This window comes from Ursus americanus, chromosome 4, assembly GCF_024610735.1.
Source record: "Ursus americanus isolate L20-20 chromosome 4, mUrsAme1.1.p, whole genome shotgun sequence".
In the NCBI taxonomy this organism is placed as follows: domain Eukaryota; kingdom Metazoa; phylum Chordata; class Mammalia; order Carnivora; family Ursidae; genus Ursus; species Ursus americanus.
Window position 1 is genome coordinate 46,084,940 of NC_142130.1, and position 26,918 is coordinate 46,111,857.

The window sequence follows — 26,918 nt, forward strand, 5'->3', positions numbered from 1 at the left end:
CGTGATCCTGGCGTTGTGGGATCGAGCCCCACGTCAGGCTCCTCCGCTATGAGCCTGCTTCTTCCTCTCCCACTCCCCCTGCTTGTGTTCCCTCTCTCGATGGCTGTCTCTCTCTCTGTCAAATAAATAAATAAAATCTTTAAAAAAAAAAAAAAGTGAACTGCCTGCTTAGTAACAGTTTTAGTAGATAACTTTTTTTAACACTCACTATGCAACATAACAAAGCTGAGCACATTATATTATATCAATTAAATCTCAGAAAACCAAACTGAGATGAATATCGTTATGATGGCAATTTTACAAATGAGGGCTTGAATTTGGAAAGTTAGGGTAAATTGCCCAGAGTTGCATGTAAGTATCTGGGTTGATATGTGACTGAAGACAATCTGACTCCAAAGACAAAGATTGTCTTCTTAATAACCATAAGCTATAGACACATTTCTTCTCCAAGAAAGCAAGTGTACTTACAATAGGTACAATCATGGTATCTAAACTCATGAGTTTTTGGAGTCACTAGATTCATAATGTTTAAATTTGGGACTTGGTAGAAGAAAGATAATTCAAAAAAGTTTTTTGTTAGTTTATTCAGGCTAAATAAAGATTAAAAGGCAATGTAATGGATGAAGAAAATCATTTATAAGAAATAGAGGGGAGAAATAAACTTGCATTAGAGAATTCAAAAGTCAAAATCTCTCTTTAGTCTGATTAATTTACTTTCCATTCTTTAAACTCTCAAAATGGAGGCTGTTCAGGATTTGGTCTCTGTAATTTTTGGAAGAGATCAGGGAAAATCATTAACTTTCACAATCATAATAAATAAAAAGATAACTCTATTTTGATATATGTATATGATTTTCATGTGAATGCATGAAATCACACTGTATTTCTTATTCAAATACTTAAGTTTTATGGTGAAAATTTCTCTTTGCTCAGAACTCAATGCAAAGTATGTATGTTAAGTAAAGCCACACTTCCTCAGTATCAGCTTGCTAATGGCACTGCGTTCAGAGATGAGTACAGGGTTCCTTATTCCATCTCACTGGGAGAAGACTGTGTTTCCATTATTTGCATATACTACCTGTATTAGTGAGGAAGGAATAGCCTGAACTTTTCCAAAGTAGATGAATAGTTTCTTTGAAAAGATAATTCAGGATTCGTGATGCATTTAAACCCCAGGCTTTGTACTTGGTCCTGCAAGCTGAAAGACTTACATTCTTCAAGAACTATTTATGCTGGGTATCTGTCCAAATTATCCAATATGCTGTGCCCTTAGTTTAAATAGTAAAACTTTCTTGGAAGAAAACCTTAAGGAGAAATAAACATTAAAAACTGCAATAAATAATGATTGTTATATGTTTCTCAGGTCAAATATAAACTTTGCTGTAATTCCCTATCTTATGGCAAATTCAGCTTGTAGGTTTCCCTCACAGTTATAATTAAGTCGTTGCACATTTACTATCTATTCCATGACTTTGCTATGCTGAGATTAAAAAGACAAGTGAAATACGCTATCTGCCAGCACCAACACTTATGATCTGGTAATGGTAAGAATAATAAGACAGATACACAAAATACAAAGAAGGTAAGTGGCTTAAGAAAAATACAGATAAAGAGGAATTTAGATATAAAGAGAGAAGAGACAGAGAGAGAAATAGTTAACTTTGGGGTAGCCATAAGAAGCTTTCTTGATGGGAGGTGTTTAAGATTAATGTAAAGGTAAGTAAGGAACAAAGGAAGGCATTCTAGAGAGCAGGAGGGGAAGGGCGAGAAAGGAGGAAGTATAGCGTACTGGCGTGTTCAGGTCCTTTGACGACTAGAATGCATAGGTGAGGTAGGTGATGAAGTCAAAAAGGCATTAGTAAGAATTTATAGGACTTGGTGGCTGAAAGTGTAGAAGGGAAAATTAAAGATAAATTTGTGATTTAAAACCAACATGTATAATGCTGGATTTATTTAAAGAAAGAAGCAAGGCAGGATCATGAACTGATTTTAGGAGCAGGAAAGTGATATATGCTGCTATCAAAATGTTGAGATTACACGCAACTGATGAATCACTGAACTCTACATCTGACACTAATGATGTACTATATGTTGGCTAACTGAATTTAAATAAATAAATAAATAAATAAATAAATAAATAAAGTAGCTGCTTGAACATTTGGGCTTTTGAATTATGATTCGGACCTTAAGAGACAATGTTGAGAGACTAAGAGCTGGAGTTACGAGATTTGATTTCACGCTCTGGATCTTCTAAATTGTATGGCCTTGGGCATGTCATAGACTCTTTGTGCTTCATTTTATTTACTATTAAAAATGGAGATTAAAAGTGTATTTCAGTCCTCCGTGGAAGCGATGGAGGAGCAGCCACCATGGCTCTTCACTACCCCATGGCCATGGGCCTTAACAAGGACCACGGGCCTCAACAAGGGCCACAAGGTGACTAAGAATGGGAGCAAGCTGGGGCACAGCCATCGCTGCCAGCACCTCACCAAACACACCAGGTTCGTGCGGGACATGATCCAGGACATGTGCAGCTTCACCCCATACAAACGGCATGCATGGCGCTGCTCAAGGTCTCCAAGGGCAATCGGGCCCTCAGGTTCATCAAGAAAAGGGTGGGGACATACATCTGTGCCAAAAGGAAGAGAGAGGATCTGACTAACGTCCTGGCAGCCATGAGGAGAACAGCAGCCAAGGACTGAACCCTTCCCTTCTGTATGTAATAGAGCCTTTTGGGGGGGAAAAAGTGTATTTCAATCTATGAAATTCAACAAATCCAAGATTTTACTGTTGATAATGCCTGCATAAAAGCAACACTTGAAGCCATTATTAAAGTGAAAGACTAGAAGAAGTCTAAAGAGGGGTTAAGGCAATTGATAAATGGAAAAAGGAATTCTAGCCATCATATGGAATTTTGTTTGTTGACACTTGCTTTTATAGTTTCATGACCCACACATATATACCTACACAATATATGGCTTGATTTTGTTTTTGAAGTTCTTAAAACGAACACCATAGAGTAGGTCGTCTTCTAAGATTTGCTTTATTGCCTTATTCACCTCAGATTATGATGCTAAGTTCATCCACGATGTTTAATTACAGATCAATTTTTATTGCTGCATGCTATTACATTTTATAAAAATTCTGTAAAATAGTTATTCATTCTACTGTATATGGATGCTTTTGCTGTCTCCAGTTTTTTGCTATTATGAACAGTGATATGATGAACAGTTTTGTTATATCTTCTAGCACATCTTCTGCAAGAATTTCCCCTGGATATATACCTAAGGATGCTATGTATCCAGAAATATTCAACTTTATAAAACAATGCCCGAATTGTTTTACAAAGTGGTCATGTCATTTTATACTCTTAACAGCAGTGTATAAAAGATCCATGTCCTCTCCAAATGACAGTTCCATAAGATTTCTTAAATTCTACTGGTGAGTGATGGAGAATGACATCTCATCATGTTCTTTATCAACACTCTCCCAATTACTAGTAAATTTGGGTGATTTTTCAGAAATTTATTGGCTATACACATCTTTTGTGATGTGTCTATTAATATTCTTGTCCATTTATTAATTTTCTATGTTATTTTAATTTATACTACCTATGTATACTTGATCATGTCTTCTGCTGACTATAAGAATTTCAAATAACTTCTTACACTCTCCTCACTCTCCTTAAAGTGCATCGTGAGAAACAAAGGCTCTTAATTCTCACATCATATGATTGTTCAGATTTTTTAAGTTTTGTGCTTTTAAAGGCTTTTATAAAATATTCTCTGACCCAAAGGCATGCAATTATATTTTCTTCTAAAAGCTTTAAAGTCTTTGATTTTGCTTTTTAAGATTCTTAATCCAGGGACGCCTGGGTGGCTCAGTCAGTTAAGCATCTGCCTTTGGCTCAGGTCATGATCCCAGGGTCCTGGGATTGAGTCCCACATGGGGCTCTCTGCTCAGCGGGGAGCCTGCTTCTCCCTCTGCCTCTGCCTGCCACTCCCCCTACTTGTGCTCTCTCTCTCTGACAAATAAATAAAATTTTTTAAAAAAAATAAAGTTCTTAATCCATATAAAGCTGATCTTTGTAGAGCTTGTGTGATACACACAATCTCATTTTTTCCTTATTAATGACCTATTTTTAGCTCTATTTATTGAATATTTCTTCCCTTCCTCAGGAATCTGAAGTAAATCTCAGTGATACATCAAAGTTTTATCTACACAGAACTACCATATGATCTAGCAATTCCACTTCTGGGTATTTATCCAAAGAAAATGAAAACACTAATTAAAAAGATCTATACACCCCTATGTTCATTGCAGCATTATTTACAACAGCCAAGATATGGAAGCAACTCAAGTTCCCCTGATAGATGAATGGCTGAAGAACATACACACACACACATACACACACACACACACACACACACACTAGACTATTACTCAGCCATAAAAAAGAATGAAATCTTGCCATTTGAGAGAACATGAATGGACCTGGAGGGTATTATGCTGAGTGAAATAAGTCAGACAGAAAAAGACAAATAATACGATTTCATTTACATATACAATCTAAAAACAAAACAAATGAAACAAACAAAATAGAAACAGACTCATAGATACTGGAAACAATCTGGTGGTTGCCAAAATAAGGGAAGAGGACTAAGAGGTACAAACTTCCAGTTATAAAATAAGTTAAGTCACAGGAATGTAACGAAAATGAAACCAAAGTTTGATCTAAGAATGAGTCTTTTCTTGGATCTCGATTTAGTTCCTGTAGTTGGTTTTATTCTCTCCCCAAAGCAGTATCGTTCTGCCTTAATTAATGTGCGACACAGGGCAATTTCTCCCAACCTTCTTCTTTTTTTTTATTAATACATATGAACCCATTTTGTGTCAAATATTATTCCTGATTCTACAGATGAGGAAACCATGGCATAGTGAGGTTAAGTAACATGTTTGAGTTACAGTGAGTAGGTGGGATTGTAAGGTAGGCAGTCTGGCTCCCAAGAACATTATTATCATTAACATGCTATACTGCTTCTTTGTCTCCAGAAATGCTTTGGTCATTTTTGGTCTTTTGCTTTCATATAAATTTAATAATCAACTTACTAAGTGCTAAGAACAACCCTTCCATGATTTTGTGATTCTTACCAAAGTCCTCTCTATACACACATACACAATTATTTCGGTATAATCAACCACAATAACATTTCTGCTGCAAAAACATACTTAGGAATATTATTGGGAAAAGCAGGATAAGTAGTATCATAAATTTCTTCTGATCAGTTCAGATCCAGTTTTGTTGGCCAAATGAGTTTGGTGCCAAACTGATGAAAAAATCTTGCTGTTTAGACCTCTTCAGATCTTTGGAATTGTGGGATGTGCCATTGCCATTTAATAAATGAGGGGGAAAAGTCTCTGGGAGGTTAAATAATTAGATCAAATCAACCTGCATTCTTAGTTGATAAAACTGCCTGTAGTTTGCTCCAGGCTTTTTTTTCCCCCCTAAAGAAATGTTTTTATATGAATTTTAAACCTCAAAGTAAGAATATAGCATTTTCCTTTGGATCTGGATCTAAAATGACTCCAGATCTCTGCTTAATTTACCTTGTTCACTAACCTTTCCCTGACTGATTATCTGTTCTTTTTATTCATCCACATCCAAGCATCCTCTGCTAGCTAGTCTGTCAGAAACCAATGAAACAAAGTATAATTGCTAAGTAAGTAATGAAAATGCCTTTGGAGCCTGCATCTAAGACAAAAGATGACTAGATGTCAAGCCCATTCACAGAATTTTATTTAATCTACAATTCTAATTCTAGATTTTGTAACTTAAGTAAAGGCTTATTTTAGGTAGTTTACCCTTAATTTGTTCACATTTCCAAACTGAAATTCTGTTTTCTTTCCCATTCTCTCATTCCCTGGCTTTTAATTGATTTTTCTGTGTCAAGTTATTAAAGTTGTCCCCTTTTAAAGCAGTAACTTATTTTTCCATTAAGGTGAGCTGGTTTTGTAGCCTCTTACATTAGAAAAAGAGCATTATTCATGAGTCACCGTTCATTTGTCTAGTGCCTGGCACATTGTAGGTATTCAATAAATGCTTGATAAATGAATAAAATAGAATGGCCTCTTAAAATGTTGATGTCCATTCCTACCAAATTGAAGTTTAATTTAACAATAGCTTCAGGATTATATATTAAAGGTCCAGGAAAAAGTAATAAATGGAAATACTTGTTATCCTGCTACAGACTGAAATATAGGTACTGAATTTTTCATTGAGATACAAGTGAAGCCCGAAATACAAATGGGTGCAAGGGCAGAAATATAATAGACATTCAATAACATTGTTGATTTAAATTGAATACCTGAAAGTGTTCAAACTTTAGCACTCATTCATATAACACTCTATAGCTGTAATACCCGAATGTAATTATTATCATTCAGTTATATGATCTTGCCTACATTTCCTTATATCTTACCAATAAATTTACATCCCTTAGGCCCATGTGCACAGAAGGGTATAAATCTATACAGCATACCTTAGACCAGCAGTTTCCAAACCACACTCTATTTAGAAAAAAAAAAAAATACAGATCTCTGTGCCTGCAACATAATCTGTGAATGTGGGGCCTGGGACTCTGTACTTTCTTTTTTTTTTTAAAGATTGATTGATTGATTGATTGATTGATTGATTGATTTTAGAGAGAGAAAGAGAGACAGTGAGCATGCAAGTCGGGGGAGGGGCACAGGGAGAAGGAGAAGGAGGAGGCAGACACCCCGCTGAGTTGGGAGCCCCCTGCGGGGCTCCACATGGGTCTCCACACAGGACTCAATCCCACGACCCCGAGATCATGACCTGAGACGAAATCAGGAGTCCATCGCTCAACTAACTGAGCCACCCAGGCGCCCCTGGGACACTATGCTTTCTAAAAGCTTCCTCAAATGATCACTAAGTGCCAGCTGGCATTGGCCTATGGAGCAATGTTTGGGAACCATTGTTTATGTCTTAAGTTGAAAAGCTATCTCCATCACTCCATAGAATGTTACAGATCTCTTCACTGATACAGAGAGTTCTAAGATGCCTGGTTTGGATCATCCTTTTTAATCTTAGAGTGAAGAAAATCAGTTTGCAAATGATATAAGAACAGGAGATATTCAATGTTGATTCAGCATTCTAGGGAAGTAGAATAACAACATATGCTCCAAAGCTCTCTTCTGACTTTGACCCATGTCACTTGTAAGACCCTTCCAATCATTCGAGAAGGATCAGTGGGAAAGACAGTTTTGTTCAGATGGGCATTCATCTTAACTATGATCCTGAATCTGGTCCTCCTAGAAGTATCTGGGGCTCCTTTTAACATTGGAGTCATAACATGGAATGTTTACTATAAAATTGGGCCCCACCTTTCAAAATACACTTGTGGAAATTCACTATAGTCACAAGAGAAAACTGAGAAGAAAATCAGTTGAATGTTTTTGAAAAATTCATAATCACACTATCAGTAGATACCTTTGTTGACAGACTAGAATATTCTGGAAACATGATATTCACTCCCCATCTGTTGTTTCCTGACATTGTTTAACCATGAGTGTCAGAGCAAATAGCATGAGCTGGTTTCATCTCACCCCTTTATTTGCCATGAAGTCACAAGCCTGTAGCTAGGCCCAAAGAAGGAACTTCCAGTCCCAGAATGACACAATTACCTGCACTTTGTTCCTGATGATTCAGCTCTGCCAGGGGATGCTATGAGAACCAACCACAGTACTTCTTCCCTCATCCAAAGAGTATACTATCTGCCCTAGAACGGACACAGCACACTGCAAAACAGAGAAAATTTGATGCTTCTTTCATAATACTTTTTCTCTTTGTCTGATTTTTATTAGATCCCAGAGCCATTTTTTCCTTTTGGAACTCCATTTTAAAAATTGGTAGAAGGCAAAGAGAAAATGTTTCAAACGATAGATATTCTCTTTTTAGCCTTTCTTTTTAGGATACACCCACTTCATAAAGCACCTATATCAACTGCTGAAAGAACTACATTCACCTATCTGACTAAAATGTATTCTACTGCTTGGCCATAATCTCAAATGTACATTCCAAGTGAGTTAAAATATTGATATTCAGATTACAGGATCAAGATAATCAGAATACTTAGTCTGTAATATCCAGGTATGAGTTTACATTATTCATGTGTCTTACCTATTGAATTTCACGTACATTTTAACAACTACATGTCACATGATATTCTAGGCATTTTAAAATTTATTATCATCTTTAATAATCTTAAAACTCCATATGTGTGCATATTTGAGTAAGAAGAGAAGATGGATATAACTGCCTCCATATTATGGATGAGTAAACTGAGGTTCAGGAAGGGTTAGTGATTTACCTAAAGTCACCCCATCAGTCAGAGACAGACTGATAATTTAAGATTTTCTCACCCCAAGTCTACAACTCCCTCCTCTACTTTCTACCCTCCCATCTGTTGTGATGTTGATAATAAATAATCACATGTGAATTTGTCTTTGCCTTTCTAAAATGCATGATTCTGCCCATTGGTATTTTTTCAATTAAAGAAATAAATCGCCTTAGCTACTGGCTGTGTCCACTTTTCTTTGAACTCAAATGTTAACATTTAGATCATAGTTCCTTCCCCATCCTTTGCTTCACAACGTGGCAAAGCCCCAAGGTTTGAGTTAGTGACCTGAAAATGTAATGTTAGCAGGTTTATGGAAGAAAGAATAAAGAGAAGTTGGACTGAACAAGATAAGACATTTAGTCATTGTTTTAAAAGTCACCTTTTTAAAAGTGGGAATCCTGGTCCCCTTATATGAAAACTAAGTGAGGATTTAGATTTTAATTATAGACTTCTGCAAAGTTCACTCTTTGTACTAACCCAATAGGAAGCAGCTTTTTATAGATACCAATTTATTCAACTTTCTTTAACACTCCAAACTGAACAATCACTTTCATGGGTTTTTTTATTATTATTATTAAAAGAAGTTTCTTTTTGATCTGCTGCTATAATAAATAAGGTAATGCTTCCACTGACTTGAAAGTTATAGAACAATATAAACCCCCTGTGCTCAAGACTTAACTTACTGTGAATAGTGTCAGAGTGACACAAAGAATGGGTAACCATGGAGCCCAGAACACCAGCAATTCCATTTGTCTTAACCAAGTAATTGGTACATAATAGTCTGGAAGTCATCTGCAGAGGTTCTACTGCCAGCTCTCCTACAAATCACTGTGCAACCTTTCAAAGTCATGTTTTCCTCTGGGTGTTGGCTTCCCTCATCTGTGAAGTGAAAGTTGATCTATATGTACTCAAATGTACCTCCTTGTAAGATCCCAAATGCTTATAAAGAGAATGATTTAAGAAGATCTCAGCAGTGATTAAATAAGGTGGAAAAAACAAATACCATGGAGGCTGGAAGCATTCAACCTCAGATGTGAAGTCCTTTAAAGATTTATTTTCCCCCCGAGCAGGCTGGTGTTGCTAATAAGAGGATATGTGTCAGACTCTAGACATAATTTTACCTTGATTAAATGTTTGTGATGCTGCCTCAAATCATGCTACTCATGTTGCCTGATTTGATTGTCTGGTTTCTGATTTCACTTTCTACTCTCAGGAAAGTGTATCTTGGTGCTATTTCATGGGCTGATTTTTAGAATAACACAGAAATTCCATACATGAATTATTCTGCAAGAATATCATATTTTTGAGAGTCCAGTACCTAGTATAATGTGATGAATGCACTAAAAATACTGACAAAATAGATGTAATTAATATGTGATTTCTTGCATTGATGAAAACTATAATATATGGGTGTCTTTATTTATTACTATGATTTGGTGATTATTCATGTTGGACATATTGTGATAACTTAATAAACCATTGCTACATATTGTTACCATCCTTCTGAAAGTCAGCAATGCTAATAGCTCCTTTTAAAGCTTTTAACTATTCATTGTCCAAGTATAACAATGAGAAGGTTAAAGAGTGGAACCTACAGATAAAAAGAAGAGAACATCTTCTATGTTGTTTTCCAATATAAGACTCATATCATTTTTACTTGGCACCATTCTTTTGAATTTATGCTTCTGAAATGGGGAGTGAAAAGAACATAGTTCTAGAAATCATAATTCCTGGGTTCTAATTCAGGCTTTCTGCCAAATTGGATGTGTGGAACATGTCATTCAAATTCAATGTCCTTTTCTGTAAATTAGATGATTCATTCTACAATTTTTAGATTTCATTTATTTATTATCCTATAATTAGCTTCAATCCCTTTTCCAAATTCTTGAACCTAAGTTTCTATGAACCAAAACAAAAAACATCATTTTATAACCGACACTTAGTATGTGACAGTTATCTAACTTGCTATCTCAATAATTCTAAAATTCACTTTATCAATAATGGATAGTAAAACAGTCATTTTTGGAAAGACAAAAAAGTCATAAAATCATGATCATTAAGATTGCCTTTGGAAAACAAAGGTTTGAATACATGTCATTGTGTATTTATGGGATGTGAAAGGGGCTGTCATTGTATGATTGATATTTTTCATGCCTAACAATTGAACTCAGAGAAACATCAAATGTCTCATAAAATTAAGCCATGCTTATTTCCTATAAGTGATATAGAGGAAATCACATGCCTTATCACTCTACTTTATGTGAATCCAGGGCATTTTATAGTATATTATATTTATATCTCCAAGTACTACATAAATACACTGATATTATTATGATTAAATATGGTGTATGTACACATGTGTATATTGTGTGTGTGTGCCCACATACATGTGATTGTGTGTAGGAAAAAGAAAACGACAAAGAAAGAAATAAAGGAACGGTAGGAAGTCTAAATTAGCATATAACAGTAATTGAATCTGTTAAAGAAAGTAATCTTTTATAAAGTTGTGTTTCTTGATGAAAAGGCTTTAATTAATAATCTGCATTTAAATTTACTTCCATTTAGCAGTAGAAAATAGTACATCTATTTACATATCACAGTGCAGGCATGTATTCAGGGCAAATTCATAAATCAGACCCAGTCTGACAAGGAAAACAAACAGACATAAAACTTGTATTCGAATATAAAGGCCTAGGCTTTCCTAGAATAAAGAACCTCTTGTGGAAGAATTATAATAGATGTAAACTGCATCATCCCAACAAACATCACTGTTACAAGTACAGAAATTAAAACACTTAAACATAATAGAAAAGCAGTATTTACAATTCATTTTTCAAGGGCAGGCAGTCAGCCAAGCTAACAAATATATTTACCACTTATGAACTAGTTGCCTAAAGAACCAGCTCTGTTCTGATAATATGGTTTCCTGAAGCAGGGCTGCTCCAAACACCATCTTAACCACCTGGGAACGTCTTAGAAATGCAAATTCCCCAGCCCTAACCCAGACCAACTGAATCAGAAAATCTGAGTGAAAGCCCACCTTCTAGGTGATTGTCGTGTGCATGAAAATTTGAAAGCACTAGCTTAGTGATACGGTAGAGAAATTGGAAAGTAACTCTTCTGTCATCATGAAACCACTACATATTGGATTTCATACTTACCATTTCTGAAGAACCTTCAAAAAATTCTGATATTGCTATACAAATAAAGATACTTCTTTAGATTATTATGTTTTATTATTGTATAACCTAAGTCATCAGATGATTAGGAAGCTTTTTTTTTTATTATGGTAGGTTAGTCACCATACAGTACATCATCAGTTTTTGATGCAGTGTTCCATGATTCATTGTTTGTGTAAAACACCCAATGCTCATTACAACACGTGTTTTTAACTGTTAAACAACAGTCAATAGTTCAGTGAAAAAAAATATGTGCAGGTAACTTCTATGTACTGGGCATTAACCTTGCTTGCAGCCAATATCCCACCATCCCTCCTTTTTTGCATAAACCCCATTAAGCTGGCCAAGGAAAAGAGAAAGGAATGGGGACAAAAAGGGCAGTGAACTGGAGTCCATCTAAATGTATTTATACTGTTATATAAAGTAAAAGTTAAGTAACCTTAAACTTCCTTCAAACACTTTCTTGTGTGTCTAGCTGTAATAATACTGGATGGCGACAACTTGACCAATAATCTTGTGAGAGTATCTAGTGAGAATCTAGAAGTGACATCAATTTTTGTGTGACAGGTGAATTTTTCATTCAAAATTCTTAGCAATCTATGTAATTTTTGTAATAATGATTATATGTTATATAAAAAAAAAACCCCTTCACCACCATAGTCAGAGTTTAAGAAATTCGCAGCGAACAATTTTTATGGTTCAAAAATAGTGTGACTTATAACCTTTAAAAAAAGCTGTTTAAAAAGTGTGGGGGAAAATGTAAGTCAAAAAAGTTTCATAGAAGCAAAAGTTCATCTTCTGAAGATGAGCTTATTCCTTGCACTTAATTATTACACCTCAACACATCTTCAAATTTTTATTAACATGAGGTTTGCTCAGCATTATAGGCTAAGGCACTCAGTCATTTACTAGATCCTTTAAGGGTGTGTACGTACTTCTATTTGTCATGGAGGCCCTCCCATATATTTTGTATATGTGTATTTAATATCATGATGTCTGAAGGTATGTTTATTCCATCTGCTTGTATTCTGGACACTATATGTCGAGAGACTCTATTTTGACTGGAGAAAGACCTCACACAGAGCTCTAACTAGAGCTGTGCAGTGCTTGGTAGGATTTTTAAGAGTATACTTTAGAGTTTCAGGCATTCGGGGATTTAATTTTATAAGACGCAATCACTAAGAAAGAATGGTGTTGCAGCTTACATTTTGCTTTTTAAATATCTATTTCAAAACTGAATTGATAGTCTATTACAGAACTTCCACCTGAACCCTGACTTGCCCTCTCACCATAACCACAAACTGGGCAAAATAAATAGAGCCACTGTTCTGATACATTGGGCAACATGCAGCACACACCTGCAATCCCTGAAAGAAGGAAAATCAATTAAGTGAGCCCAAAACACACCCAGACTTTCTATGTGGAGACACCTCCTGGACTGGACTCTAAGCAGAGCATTAAAGACTCACAGTGAATACACTAGAGTGTTCAGAAGTGGTAGAGGCACCATGTCAATAACTTAACTCAAGTGATTTAGGAACTTAAAAATAAGAAAAACTCTTGAAGAGCTAAAGACTGGAGTTCTGGAAGGCACAGCCCTACAGAGCACAGAACATCATAGAGAAAAAGCTCCAGAATTCTGCCTACGATTCCCACTAAGGCTGCTGTTGAATACACAGAATCTTTCAGTAAGAACACACACAGGGGAAAAAACCAATCAACCAACCAACCAACAAACAAAAAACATTAAAAAAAAATTGAATTGGACTTCATCAAATAAAAAGCTTTTGCTTTTCCAAAAACACATTCAAGAAAATTAAAGACAAATGAAGAAACAGGAGAAAATACTTATATATATACGATGAAGGAATTTTTTCCCAAATATTAAGAATTCTTACAACTCAGTAAAAAGAGAATGAACAACATGATACAAAATGAACAAAATATTTAAATGGACACATCACAAAAGAAGATATATGTATAGCTAATAAACACATAAAAGCATGCTTGAGTCATCAGGGAAGTACAAATTAAAACCATAATGAGATATCACTGCACACAATCTAGAGTAGTAAAAATTAAGAAGGCTAAAATTATCAACTATTGATGAGGATTTGAAACATCTAGAACTCTCAAATGTTGCAGGTAGGAATATTAAATGGTATGTCCACTTTGGAAAATAGTTGGGCAGTTTATTATAAACTTAAATATATATATATAAATAAAGTTAAATATAATCATAAGACTTGGCAATTCTAACCACAATACTTGCCCAAAAGAAAGAGCATATATCCAGTCTACAAAAAGACTTATAAATGAATGTTCATGGCAGCTTTATTCCCAACTAAAGATAACGAAAATGTCCATCATCTGGTTAATGGATAAATAAATTTTGGTATACAAATGGCAAAATTTACAACAGTAAAAAGGAACAAACTGATACACTGAACTTCACAGATAAGCATCAAAATCATTGTAATGAGAAAAACAATCCAGCCACACTAAAGGGTACATATAGTGTGGTTTCATGTATATAAAATTAAACAACAGGCAAAACTGTACTTTAGTGACTGAAAACAAAAGAAGTTGTCAGCAGTCATGTTATGTGGGTGGAGAGGTGGACTGGAAAGGAACAAGACGGAATGTTTTAAGGGGAAAGAAATGGGGGTGCCTGGCGTATAACTCCTGATCTCAGGGTCATGAGTTTGAGCCCCATGTTACTTGTAGAGATTACCAAAAAATAAATAATGTGAAAGAAATGATCTATATATTGATTGGTTTGGTAGTTACATGGGTATATATATATTATCAAAACTCAGAACAATACACTTAAAATAGTTTCATTTCATATAGGCATGTTATATTCCAAAAAAGTTGATTTTAAAGCAAAGCATGTAGTTAAATAAATAACAGTAACAGTAGTCACTAATTCTCACTAAAGAAAATAGATATCCAAAGTCCACACTGATAATTAATTGAGACTAGTGAAACTGTCTCTTACAGTAGAATGTCAATGTCTAAATACAGAAGGAACAGTTCATTCAGAAAATCACCATTTGGGAGTGCCTGGGTGGCTCAGCTGGTTAAGATCTGCCTTCGGCTCAGGTCATGATCTCAGGGTCCTGGGATCGAGCCGCACATCGGGCTCCCTGTTCAGTGGGGAGCTGCTTCTCCCTCTCCCTCTGGCCCTCCCTGCCACTTGTGTTCTCTCTCTCTCTCTCAAATAAATAAATAAAATCTTAAATAAAAAAAAAAGAAAAACACCATTTGGAAATTTTATTTGAAACAATTAATTCTGCCAAAAAACATCAACAGATGTCAAGTTTAGTATGTAAATATTTGCTGACCAATGTGATATTTATATGGCTTCCAATACCTCAAAATAAAATATGTATTGAATACCTAGGAAAGAAAGAGTGATTTAAAATGGAGAAACCTGACAAACACTACCTTAATAAAGTGATTAAGGTTAACAAATTGTGTAGTACCTGATAAGATACAATAAAAACAAAGCATCGTTTCTGGGATGCTCCTGGCAAAAGTGCATACCATGAATCTAATCATGAGGAAACATAAAACAAATGCAAATTTTACAAAACTACTGGAGAAATGAATCAAAAGTAACACGCAAGATGTGATCATGAACTGGATACTTTGCTATAAAGGATACTATTGGGAAAACTGGCAAAACTTGAGGGGGTTCTGCTTATTAGATGATTATCAAGTATCACTGTTAATTTCCTGATTCTGATAGCTGTAGTCTAGTTATGTAAGAGATCCTGTTTGTCGGAGATATATTCTAGAGTATTCTAAAATGTTGAGATACATTGTCAGTAGGGATTCAAGGGATTCAAGATAAAAGAAAAAAAAAAACCTCTCAGTACTATTTTGGTTATATTTTACTAGCTTCCTAGAGGGTTCATTAGAGCCATAAAATAAACTAATATTTTTCCACACTGAGAAAAAAACATATTTCTATTTTACTAGATACAAGAAAAATATATTTCTATTTTTACTAGATATAGCATAGAGTTATCCTTACAAATGCACAGGAAAGTAATTTATGTGTGTCAATATAAAACTAACAGTAATTATCAACCATGATTGGGAAGATAATACGACATATATACTATGCAGAAATAGTTATTGAAACCTTATTCACCAGGATGTTCAAAACTCGTAATTGAAAGTAATCATTGTGAATTATTATTTTCTTAGGTTACATTTAGCCGGTTTTTTAAATTTAGTCACTTCCACAAAGTACTTAAGCAGTTTTCACCCCCTTCTCCAGACCAATTTAACAGGTTAAACAGTAGGTTGTGAAAACCACTGAACTATTACTATCTTGTGAGATTACATGCTTGTCTTGGATCACTTGACTCTGATTTTTATTCTGAAATTTTACAATTCAGTCCCTATAATTGTATTAATCCCTCCAACTTTCCAGAACCTTGATCTAATTCAAATCCAGATGTCACATTTTATGACATTGTTATATTTCCAATGTAATGTATTCAAACTAATTAAAGTTGGCAGATGCATGTGATCATGAACTTTTCAAAGCCAATAAAACATAGTCAGAACTGATCTTCATCTGTACACAGCAGTACATCCAGGCTAGTTGTTGAAATACTGAGATATTACTATTCCAAATGATATTCACTGGGTGCTCTGAAACCTTCAAGTATCTCATTGTGGTCTTTGCCACCCAGTGCTACCACAATACTGTCCCTCCTCTCGTCTCTCATCATCTAGAAACCAAAAAGGCAATACCTGGAAAACCAGAGAGCATTTAGAATTTAGTTTCAGCACCATGGCCAGTGTCTCCAAAGCCTTGCCCATGTGTAACGATACCATATTGTATATGTGAAAGCTGCTAAAAGAGTAGACCTTATGAGTTTTCATCTCAAGAAAAATGTAATGTAACTATGTGAGGTAACAGATGCTAAGCTTATTTGGAAATCACTTCAAAGTACATACATATACCAAATCATTATGTCATACACCTTAAACATACAATGCTATGTATCAACTGTATCACTGTATCTCAATAAGAGATAGGAGAAAAAATATTTTGAATAGTAACCTACGGGAATGTCCATTTGTCCACATAAAACAATCTATATAACTTTTTCACATTATTTACAGTGATCACTATCTTCTAATTTTATTTGCATTACTATTGGGTATCTTTTAAAAGATGAGTATCTTATAAGGGTAAATGTAAAACAGTATTGAGCACTTTTTGAATTCCTAGTTATACTAATTTTATTCATTTTACAAAAAAAAGATCACTACACTACGAATTTTATTTTTAGTGGGGACCAGAGATTACCCAATATTAATCCAGATTCTGGTTTTTCCTATTAAGTAAGGTGAATAAAACACTACACGAGAATTTTTTTGAAGTTTCCAAATTATAATGATACTGCTAATTCAAGGACACACCTTGAGAATCATTGGTATAGACAGGCGCAATTGTTCTAAACTCTGGTTGCAACACTACAATCATCTGGGATGACTTTTTCCCTTGGATTTGTATTCATTTATAATTGTGGCAAAATATATATAACATAAAATTTATCTCCTTAACCATTTTTAAGTGTGCAATTCAGTGGTGTTAAGTATATTCAAATTATTGTGCTAATCTCCAGAAGAGTTTTTTTTCATCTTGCAAAACTGAAACTACACCCAATAAACAACTCCCCATTCTCCTCTACCCCCAGCCCCTGGCAACCACCATTCTACTTTCTGTCTCTATGAATTTAACTACTCTATAGACTTTTCATGTAAGTAGAACCATACAGTATTTATCTTTTGTGACTGGCTTATTTCACTTAGCATAAAGTTCTCTAGGTTCATCTATGTTGTAGCATGTGTCAGGATTTTCTTCCTTATTAAAGCTACATAATATGCCATTGGACATATATAACACATTCTGTTTATCCACTTATCCACTGACAGACACATGGTTTGCTTCCACTTTTGGCTATTGTGACTAAAGCTGCTAAAAACATGGGTGTACAGTATCTTTGAGGGCTTGCTTTCAACTCTTTTGAAATGGAAAAAACTGGGTCATCTGGTAATTCTATTTTTAATTTTTTGAGAAACCACTATATTGTTTTCCGTAGTAACTACACCATTTTATATCTTTCCCAACAGTGTACAAGTATTCCAATTTCTCTAAATCCTCTCCAACACTTGTTTTTTTTAAATAACATTTTAATGGTTGTATGAAGTGACATGGAATATTTTTTATGAAACCAAAGCATATTAAAATTAAATGAAAAATGAAAAATTCCATTCATTATGGAATTTTTATGAAATTGAAAAATGATTTTTTCTTATGAAAAATGGCTCAAAGATAGTCCTCGGTGTCCTTGGTCCTTTCTTATTTCCTGATTTAAATATTCAAAGCTAGAATTTTATTCTAGCCATACAGTTATTTGGGGAAATTACACATTATTCTTTAAATACAATCTTTAGTTTGGCACACACAAAAAATCAATATTCAATAAATAATGCTTTTACAATGTTATTAAAATAGCGAGGGTTATTAATGCCACTAATAATGCACCCCACGTAGTAAAGGCCAAAGAAACATAAAAATGAGAGACTTCCTCAGACCTCATTTTTACAAAATCTTCATGTTGTTATCAAATGGTATTTCCTAGGTAAATTTTATAATCTAACCTCCATTACTAACTAGCTGTGTGACTTGGGGGAAGACTCTTATTCCCCCTATATTTTGGCTTCTACAGAATCTCCCAAGAAAAATTTTCACCTCCACTGTGTGTGTGTGTGTTAATAGCACTTTCTTGCTTTCTTTCTTTGCATGTAGTTCGTTCTTTTTTATCACTACATATGTTTGATTTATGAACGTACCTATTTCATCTTTTTTTAAAAATGAGATACAATTGGCATATACTATTGTATTATTTTTATCCACCTCTCATTTTGATGACCTGTGAGTTCAATCCTGGGATGAAGAGTATTTTACCTGCCAGAATTTTAAGATAAAGAAAGATAAACCTAAAAAGGCCAGAAAGTTACCTTAAGATCCCACAATCGCCTGGGTCAGCAAACAAACAGAGTTTCTATGTACACCCTGGGAAATCTACTTCTTTGGGGTACTCTTCCTACTTTGAGCTACTTGTTGAATTGATAACAATTCCTTCCTAAGTACCCATAAGTGGAGAATGGATATATTTAGCACTGAGAGGAATTACACATAAAGGATTCACTATATGAAAATTTAAAATTGGATATAGGCTCTGAACAAATCAGTATGTGCATGTGAACAAACTGGTAGATACTATTTCCCATATAATTTGTAAACCAAAATTGTATTTCTCTTCTTGAGACATTTAAGAACTAATTTTTAAAAGTGAAAATATTTTTAAATAATAGAAAGTATACACATGTTGCTGGAGAATTCACTTTGGAGATCGATACTGTGAAATCTTTTTTAAATAAAGGCCCTGGCTGAAGACGGAGGGGAAGATGGAGGAGTAGAAGGATACTGCACCCACTCTCTTCCATGGACACAGAAAGGTTGCAATTACATATATAGTACAACTCACTCTGAGAACAAGTAGCAGAACAGCACTTCCACACCTAAAGATATAAAGAAAAAGGCCATATTGAGAAGGGTGGTAGGAACAGAGAAACAGGAATCAACTCCCCAGCACAACAATCCACATGCTGGAGGGATGTCGCAGCAAAAGAGGCCCTCCCTGAGCAGTGAAAGGTTCAACGCCCACATCCACCCCTCCTGCCCTGTGCACAATATTACTCATCCTAAGACCCAGTGCAGATGCAGCAGTTTAAAAAGTGCCTGGGTCATACATGAAGATCTACTGACTAATTTTAGAGCGTATGCTAGAGGGACAAGGATCTGTAGAAACTTTCTCTGGGAATGGAGGCAGGTGCCATTTTGCTTGTGTCCCTTCAGCCTAGCTGGCTTGATGCTGGTGGGCACTAGTTTGGACACTTTCCATCTATTCTGCCAGCCCTGTTTGTCCTGTCCTACATCCCCCTGAAATCTTTCTTTATAGTTTCAATTTGGAATTTTAGAGAATGAATTCCCATTCCATTCTTTTGTTTTATTCAGCTCTAGGAAGTATTTTTGTGTTTGTGGGTTCTTATGCAGATTTGGATGCAGTTTTTAATGGCTGACAATTCATATATAAATGGTAATAAAGATAAAAATAATGTAAATTAACATTAAGCCTTTCAAATATGCCAGATAATGAGTTCTTTTACATATGTTTAATTTACAAATATTGTAATTTACATATTTCTCTCTTTTTGCCATCACAAGAACTCTTTGAGGTAAGTACAATTATTGTCCTCATTTTTTATAAATAATGAAACTGAGGCATAAAGAAGTTAAGAAACTAGTAGACCACATAGTAAGTTAATGATGGGGCCAGGATTTAAATCTATCTAGCATGACTCAAGAATCTGGGGTCTTAATTGCAACTTTATACTTTGTGCTTAGGATTCCTTCCTTTTCAAGTGGCAAAATACCACATTTAAATGAAGAATAAAAACTTTATGGCAAATGTGGCTTTAATCACAAATAAATCCATTGGTTCAAACAATATCCTTGTGACTTGATCAAGCCTTCTCCATATCTCACACTTATTTCTGTTTTGACTCCACTCTTAAGCAAACTCTCCTTGAGCTGGTAATGTCTGTGATTTTATCCTCTCAAAATACCTCTCAGAGATGGGGGGGTACCTTTTTCTTCCCAATAGATCCAGGGATATATTCAATACCATGCTCATATTTTAAGCAATTGCTATTACCCTATAATCAGCGGGTTTGCGTCACCAAGTCTTGGTCACCTGCTCATGCAGAGTTCATAGAACACACTTAAAAATGTGCACACTAAAATACCTGTGATGGAAAAGTATTCACATTGTTCACGGTATCCTTCAACTCTGAATGGAGATCTATTGATGACAGCCAGCCTTTTCCATACATAAATAAAGGAATATGTGAATTATCATTTAGCTTTAATCTTTCAAAAATGTGTCATTACTCTCAATTCTTGCTGCATAGATAGCTGGTGCTCTATTAGTGTGATGCCACTGCACCTGTTCTAGTCCACTCGAAGGCTCACAAAATAATCACTAAATGGATGAATTAAGAGAAAACCTTTTTCTTGTATCATAGATTTTCAGTGATAAACAGAAGAAAAAGTGGTCAAGCAATTCTCACTCCTGTAAACAGATATAATGAGCTGATTCATTTTCAGTAAGTCAATAGTTCTATTCAAATTTAAGTAAAATATATATAATAATTTTATCCTTTTATATTTTATATCATATATTGATATTACATAATTTCCAACATTATCATCTGAAAAAAGGACTGCTTTTTTTTTTATCATATTAACTGTATTCCACTTTTTAATATTCTCAGCAGTTATGTGACTTGTGACCATCTTTTTGCCCTCAGGAGCATATCTTAGAATGATGCATTTGTATTTTTGATCTTTTCTCTGCCTTTTACATCCAATAATTAATTTCCATTGTTTTTGGAAAATTTGATTATTTTGCCAAAGAGGTTACTCTGCTACATTTGAAAAAGACATGCCACTAATTGACAGCATTTTATTTTAGACACTGATGAACAAAATAAAAAAGATTAGAAGCCAAATACATTTCAGTTTTCAGTTATTCATAAGGTTTTCCTAGATCCACTTTCCTTTTACTTTATGCATACAGATTTATTTGTCCCCGCACATAAAAATTCATCTTCTGTATTTACACTGCAACACCGAACATATGACCTTTTATAATAGTATTCCAAGTTGTAATATTTATGTAATCATTTTCGTCAGGCAGCCAGTTAGTCAGTAAACCAGTAAAATTAAATTCCTCCAAAAGTAACTATTCCAGTATAAATGGACAGCATAAATGTAATCAAGTTGTGCAATAGAACACTGATACACTGACCACTAAGAATAATACACCAGGAAAGTACCATTTGGAGCAACTTATACACCCAGAAGCTGCAGAATGCATGGATCCCTTATTATCTTGTCATCTCTGTGGAGGTGTCTTCTTTGATCAAGCTTAGCTGCATACACCATAGAAAGTGTCTGAAAAGTGAGCTGGAGTCCTGTAACTTGTGTATTAAATTAAGAGCATGCAGATTCTTAACTGCTGAATGAGGACACAGAGCCACCTACACAGAATCAGCAGGTAGCTCCCTCAGCATCTGAACTCACATTTTGAGGAAGGGAAAACCTCGAGGTTGATTTAATTGAAGGCACAGTGTCAGTACCCCCATGCAAAGGAAATACAGTCACAGTTACTTACAAATCCTAGAAATAAGGGGGGGTTATGAGGCTTAGTGAGCTGGGGGAGGGACAGTCCTCTATCCCAGGTCATGAGGGGGTGAGAGGGAGCAGGGTAGCAAGCCCCTCTTACTTTTAAGGTGGTTGGGGCAGGAGTCACTAACTTTACATGGGCTCAACTCTAAGTGGTTATTTTAAAAGGTGACCCAGGAAAAGCAAAGCAGCAACTTGTGGCAGGAATCCCAAGCTCAGGTCCTTATCCGAATGTCCAGACTCGGTCTGATCAGTGTTGTCATACTGTAAAATACCAAGCACCAATCGAAATAGCTGTTTTCTCATCACATGAAGTGAAGAGGTAAAACAGGTATGAAATATTATTTCTTCCCCAATTACCAGTGGGGTAAAGAAGCGATGTTCCTGGGGGAAAATAGGGCAGATGATCCAGTATAATTTCCTTGTAAACAAAACTGGATCTCCAGGCAAAGAGACTAATAGTGTATTTTAGGAAAAGAATCTTTACCTTTGGAATGCTTTGAGTAGAATGCCCATGATTTGGGATTGCCTAATGTAAACACACTTAAAAATCTATATAGGTTTATAAGCCATGTCTCTCTGGAGAACATCACATACCCTGAGGTGAGCCTTGAACCTCATTAGAGTCCTCCTCATATTGTATTCTGGGCTAAAAAGTGTGTGTCTGATGCAGAAAACAAGAACTGGGGAGCCCTGCAATATATACCAGACTTTTTTTTTTTTTATTGTTCCTATTCTATTTGATTGCTTGTAGTGTTGAAATTATTAGCAAAGTTTGGTACTCAGTAAGTTTTTAGATTTGTTTGAGTTTGATTTGACTATCTAGTCCTTTATTCTACCTCTGAGCCCTTTTAATTTAACATCCAAATTCACATGCACACACACACACACATTTTAGTAACACACAGTGATGAAATAAAACTATAAAATTTAAACAAAGAATAAAGAACAGAGAATTCGGGATGATGGGTAACTTGGCTAATGAGAGGTAAAGGGATGGGTTGATAGAAGGGCAAAACCAGGTGTTTAGAAATAGATTATTGTCAATATCTTAGTTTTTGTTTGGGGTGGTGATTTCATGGGTGCTTACTATATTACCAAAAATAATTATTAAGTTAAAATCACAATGAGAGATCACCTATTAGAATGGCTATCAACAAAAAGATGAGATAACAAATGCTGGCAAGAAGGTGGAGAAAACGGAGCCCTTGTGCACTTTGGCGGGAATGTAAAATGGTGCAGCCACAATGAAAAACAGTATGCAGGTTCCTCAAAGAATTAAAACTAAAACTACCATTTGATCCAGCATTCCTATTTCTGACTATATACCCAAAGGAAATGAAAACAGGATCTCCAAGAGATATCTCTACTCCTATGTTCATTACAACATCATTTACAATCGTCAAGATATGGAAACAATCAAAGTGTCTGGAAACAGATGAATGGATAAAGATGATGTGATATATGTATACAACAGAATATTATTCAACTATGAGAAAGAAGGAAATACTGCCATTTGCGACAACATGGATGGACCTTGAGGGCATTATATCAAGTGAAATAAAACAAACAGAAAGACAAATACAAGACAAATAGTGTATGGTATTACTTATATGTGGAATCTTAAGAAAAAAAAAGCCACACTCATAGAAACAGAGAGTTGAAAGTAGTTATTTTCAGGAGCTGGAGATGTGGAGAAAATAAGAAGAAGGTGGCAAAAGAGTAAAACTTAACAGCTATAAGACAAATAAGGTCTGAGGATCTAATGTAAAACATGGTGACAATAGTTGGTTACATTGTATCATTAAATTTAAGAGAGAATTTAAATATTCTCAACAAAAAAGATAAATATGTGAGGTGATGGATGTGTTCATTAGCTAAATGGGGGAAATTTTTTCACAATGTATACATAATCAAATAACCATGATGTACACTTTACAGATTTCATAATTTTATATGTCAATGAATACTCAATAAAACAAAACTAAACTAATATAAAATAAAATAAAAAGGATGGAAAGAGAAAATAACTACTTACAAATACAAATAAATAAATAAATATCAAAAGTGGGTCCACCCCAGTACCATTATATAGTCACATCCTAATAAATCAACGAAGTAACTAAATGGAAACAGACATTTTCAGAATCAACTACAAAAACTATGATGAGATATAAGACAATATCTTAATTAAATTTTAATTCTTAATATTTAGTATAGTAGCTTTTTGGTATGAACTCCTTTTATAAATGATTTAATTTAATGGAAATGAACATTTAAGAAGAAGCTATCGTATTATAGAAAAAATCAGGGGATGGGAGGAGTATGAACAATGTTCCTCTATCTTCATTCAAGTTCATTTAATAAAGTAACATGTAACAATAAAACATTTAAATTGAAGCAGTCGACTTCAAGTTAAGTAGAGCAAATTGACTAAACATATTCACTTTTGTCCTCTTTGGAACCATCACTGGAATATAATAAAAATCTGGCATAATTTATAGCACTCAAAGATAGTGTTGGCAGCTCAGAAAAAAAGATTACTATACCTGGAATTTAGGATTACCCTCAGGAACATCCTTTTAGGTAATGTAAGTAGAGATTTGACTACAATATTGCCCCAGTCTGGGGGAGAGGACACATAAACAAATATATGTTTAAACAGTAGACTTTGTAATAAAAGTGTGATCATGGTAACAGAAAATTTTTGAGATAAACTAATCAACAAACTCAAGACTGTTGCATAGACATTAAAAACTACAGCCTCAAATAAATGGCTCCTTTTACAATGAGCACATAAAATTTGGTAATTAAATAGCTAAACTGGAAAAAAAAGAACTCACTCATCAAGATGTTAGGCAATGTATAAAAGATATCAACAATAAAGAACAACTTTACACAACTGAATTAACATAAAAATAAATACACAAATAATCACAATACTCAACATTTGCCACAAATGTGAAAAATGTATATTTATGGATTGCCAATGGCAGAATACATTCATACAACTCTTTGTTTTTTTGGTTTTTTTTTAAAGATTTTATTTATTTATTCGACAGGATAGAGACAGCCAGCGAGAGAGGGAACACAAGCAGGGGGAGTGGGAGAGGAGGAAGCAGGCTCATAGCGAAGGAGCCTGATGTGGGGCTCGATCCCATAACGCCAGGATCACGCCCTGAGCCGAAGGCAGACACTTAACCTCTGTGCCACCCAGGCGCCCCTCATACAACTCTTTGGATGACAATTTAGCAGTATATTTTTTATAGCCATGAAATCACTCATATCCCTTGACTCCAGAATCTTACTTTGGGAATCTTATTTTATAAATATAAATTAACTACTTCTAATGCTAACTTAAATAAAAATGTTGAAATTTCTAAAGTAACCACTAAAAGAATAGACATCAACTATGTAACTTCCAAAGCATTGGAGGAACAAGAAAGCAAAATTAAATAGAATTCAAAAGTCAATCCAAAACAAGGCAAAACAGTAAGGGGGTAATGAATATTGAAAAAGCTGGGTGGAATGAAGGAAGGAAGGAAGGAAGGAAGGAAGGAAGGAAGGAAGGAAGGAAGGAAGGAAGGAAAGAAGGAATGGAAAGAAAGAAAAAAGAAAGAGAAGGAAAGAAAAGAGGGAGGGAAGGAAGGATAGAACAAAATAGGATGCTAAGATGACAGAACAAATCCAAGTGTATCAGTAAACAAAGTAAATAAATTTAAATTTCCAGTTTAAAATAATATCGCAAAGGTCTTATTAAAACAAAATCCAGTCACATGCCATACATGAGAGGTATACTTATAACAAGGTCAACGAGAGATGAGAAAAAAAGGTAACTATACAAAGGAAAATTCCTAGAGCAAGCTTAAGCTGGTACAGCTACATAAAAACCTTAAAGATGAGCTTTATGAAAAAAATGCATAATTGGAGATTTAAAAACAGGTTACTGTACAAAGAATTATACCTTTCTAAATTTGTAAATACCTAATACAGCTATTCAAAATTATAAAGAAATATGAGGGAAGGATAATCAGAAATTTCAGCATAGTAACCAATTCTAGAATGAAAGGTGGGGCATCACCAATGGTTACACTGATATTGAAGGTAAGTGGTTACCGATATTGAAGGTAATTAGTGACACCTCAGATGTTATTTATTATCCCTTATAAACTGAATGTACAATTATTTATGATATTTCATAAAAACAGTATTGTAAAGGAATAACAGTTATATGGACAGATGTGAAGATATGAGCAATAGTTACATATAGTTTTAACAGTATAAAATTAGTTGTGTTAGAATGGTAGAATGTTTGTCTTCACGTATAACTGGAAAATAATTTCAAACTACTCCTTGTTCCATAGAAATTATCAAAACAATATAAGCTGAACACTAGTTATGGGAACATAGATGAGAGATGTGTCCATTATTAAATAGTTAATGAACAGAAAGCTTTTAGAGTATGAGAATGATTTTCCTATTAACTTGTTTGGCAATTGGAATTTATGTCACACAGTTGTGTAGTCACTACAAAACAAAAGAGGCCTAGAATTTCCAAAAGCAGAAAATGACAGCCCCAAGTTCAATCATCTCTACAAGTTTGAGTCATAAATTTTCTGGCATAATAAATATTGATACAGCCTTTTACCTGCACTTAAGTTTAAAATTCTCAGCATAAATAGTCCAAATAGAACTAGTCCAAATTAGACGTATAGGACAGCAGAGATTGACTTTTTAGAAAAGAAACGGAATGTTGAAATACAGATATTTAATTTTTTCATCATTAGTATTTTAAATTTTTCCTGAAAGCTTTTACTTAAATATAATTAATTCCTTATAATGTCAGTTCCTCTTTTTGGTGGATGGCAAAGAGCTCTTTGAAGTACATTTTACTTGAGATGTATAATCAACTGTATTTTAATACTAACCATGCAAATATTCAACTACAAATTCTTAGACAGGATAGGTATGTTT

The 26,918-nt window shown here is 34.6% G+C and overlaps 1 pseudogene; it reads left to right on the forward strand.

Annotated features, from left to right (window-relative positions):
- Window positions 1–2,369: 2,369 nt before the first annotated feature.
- LOC123784245 (large ribosomal subunit protein eL36 pseudogene) lies at window positions 2,370–2,702 on the forward strand (annotated as a pseudogene).
- Window positions 2,703–26,918: the final 24,216 nt, after the last annotated feature.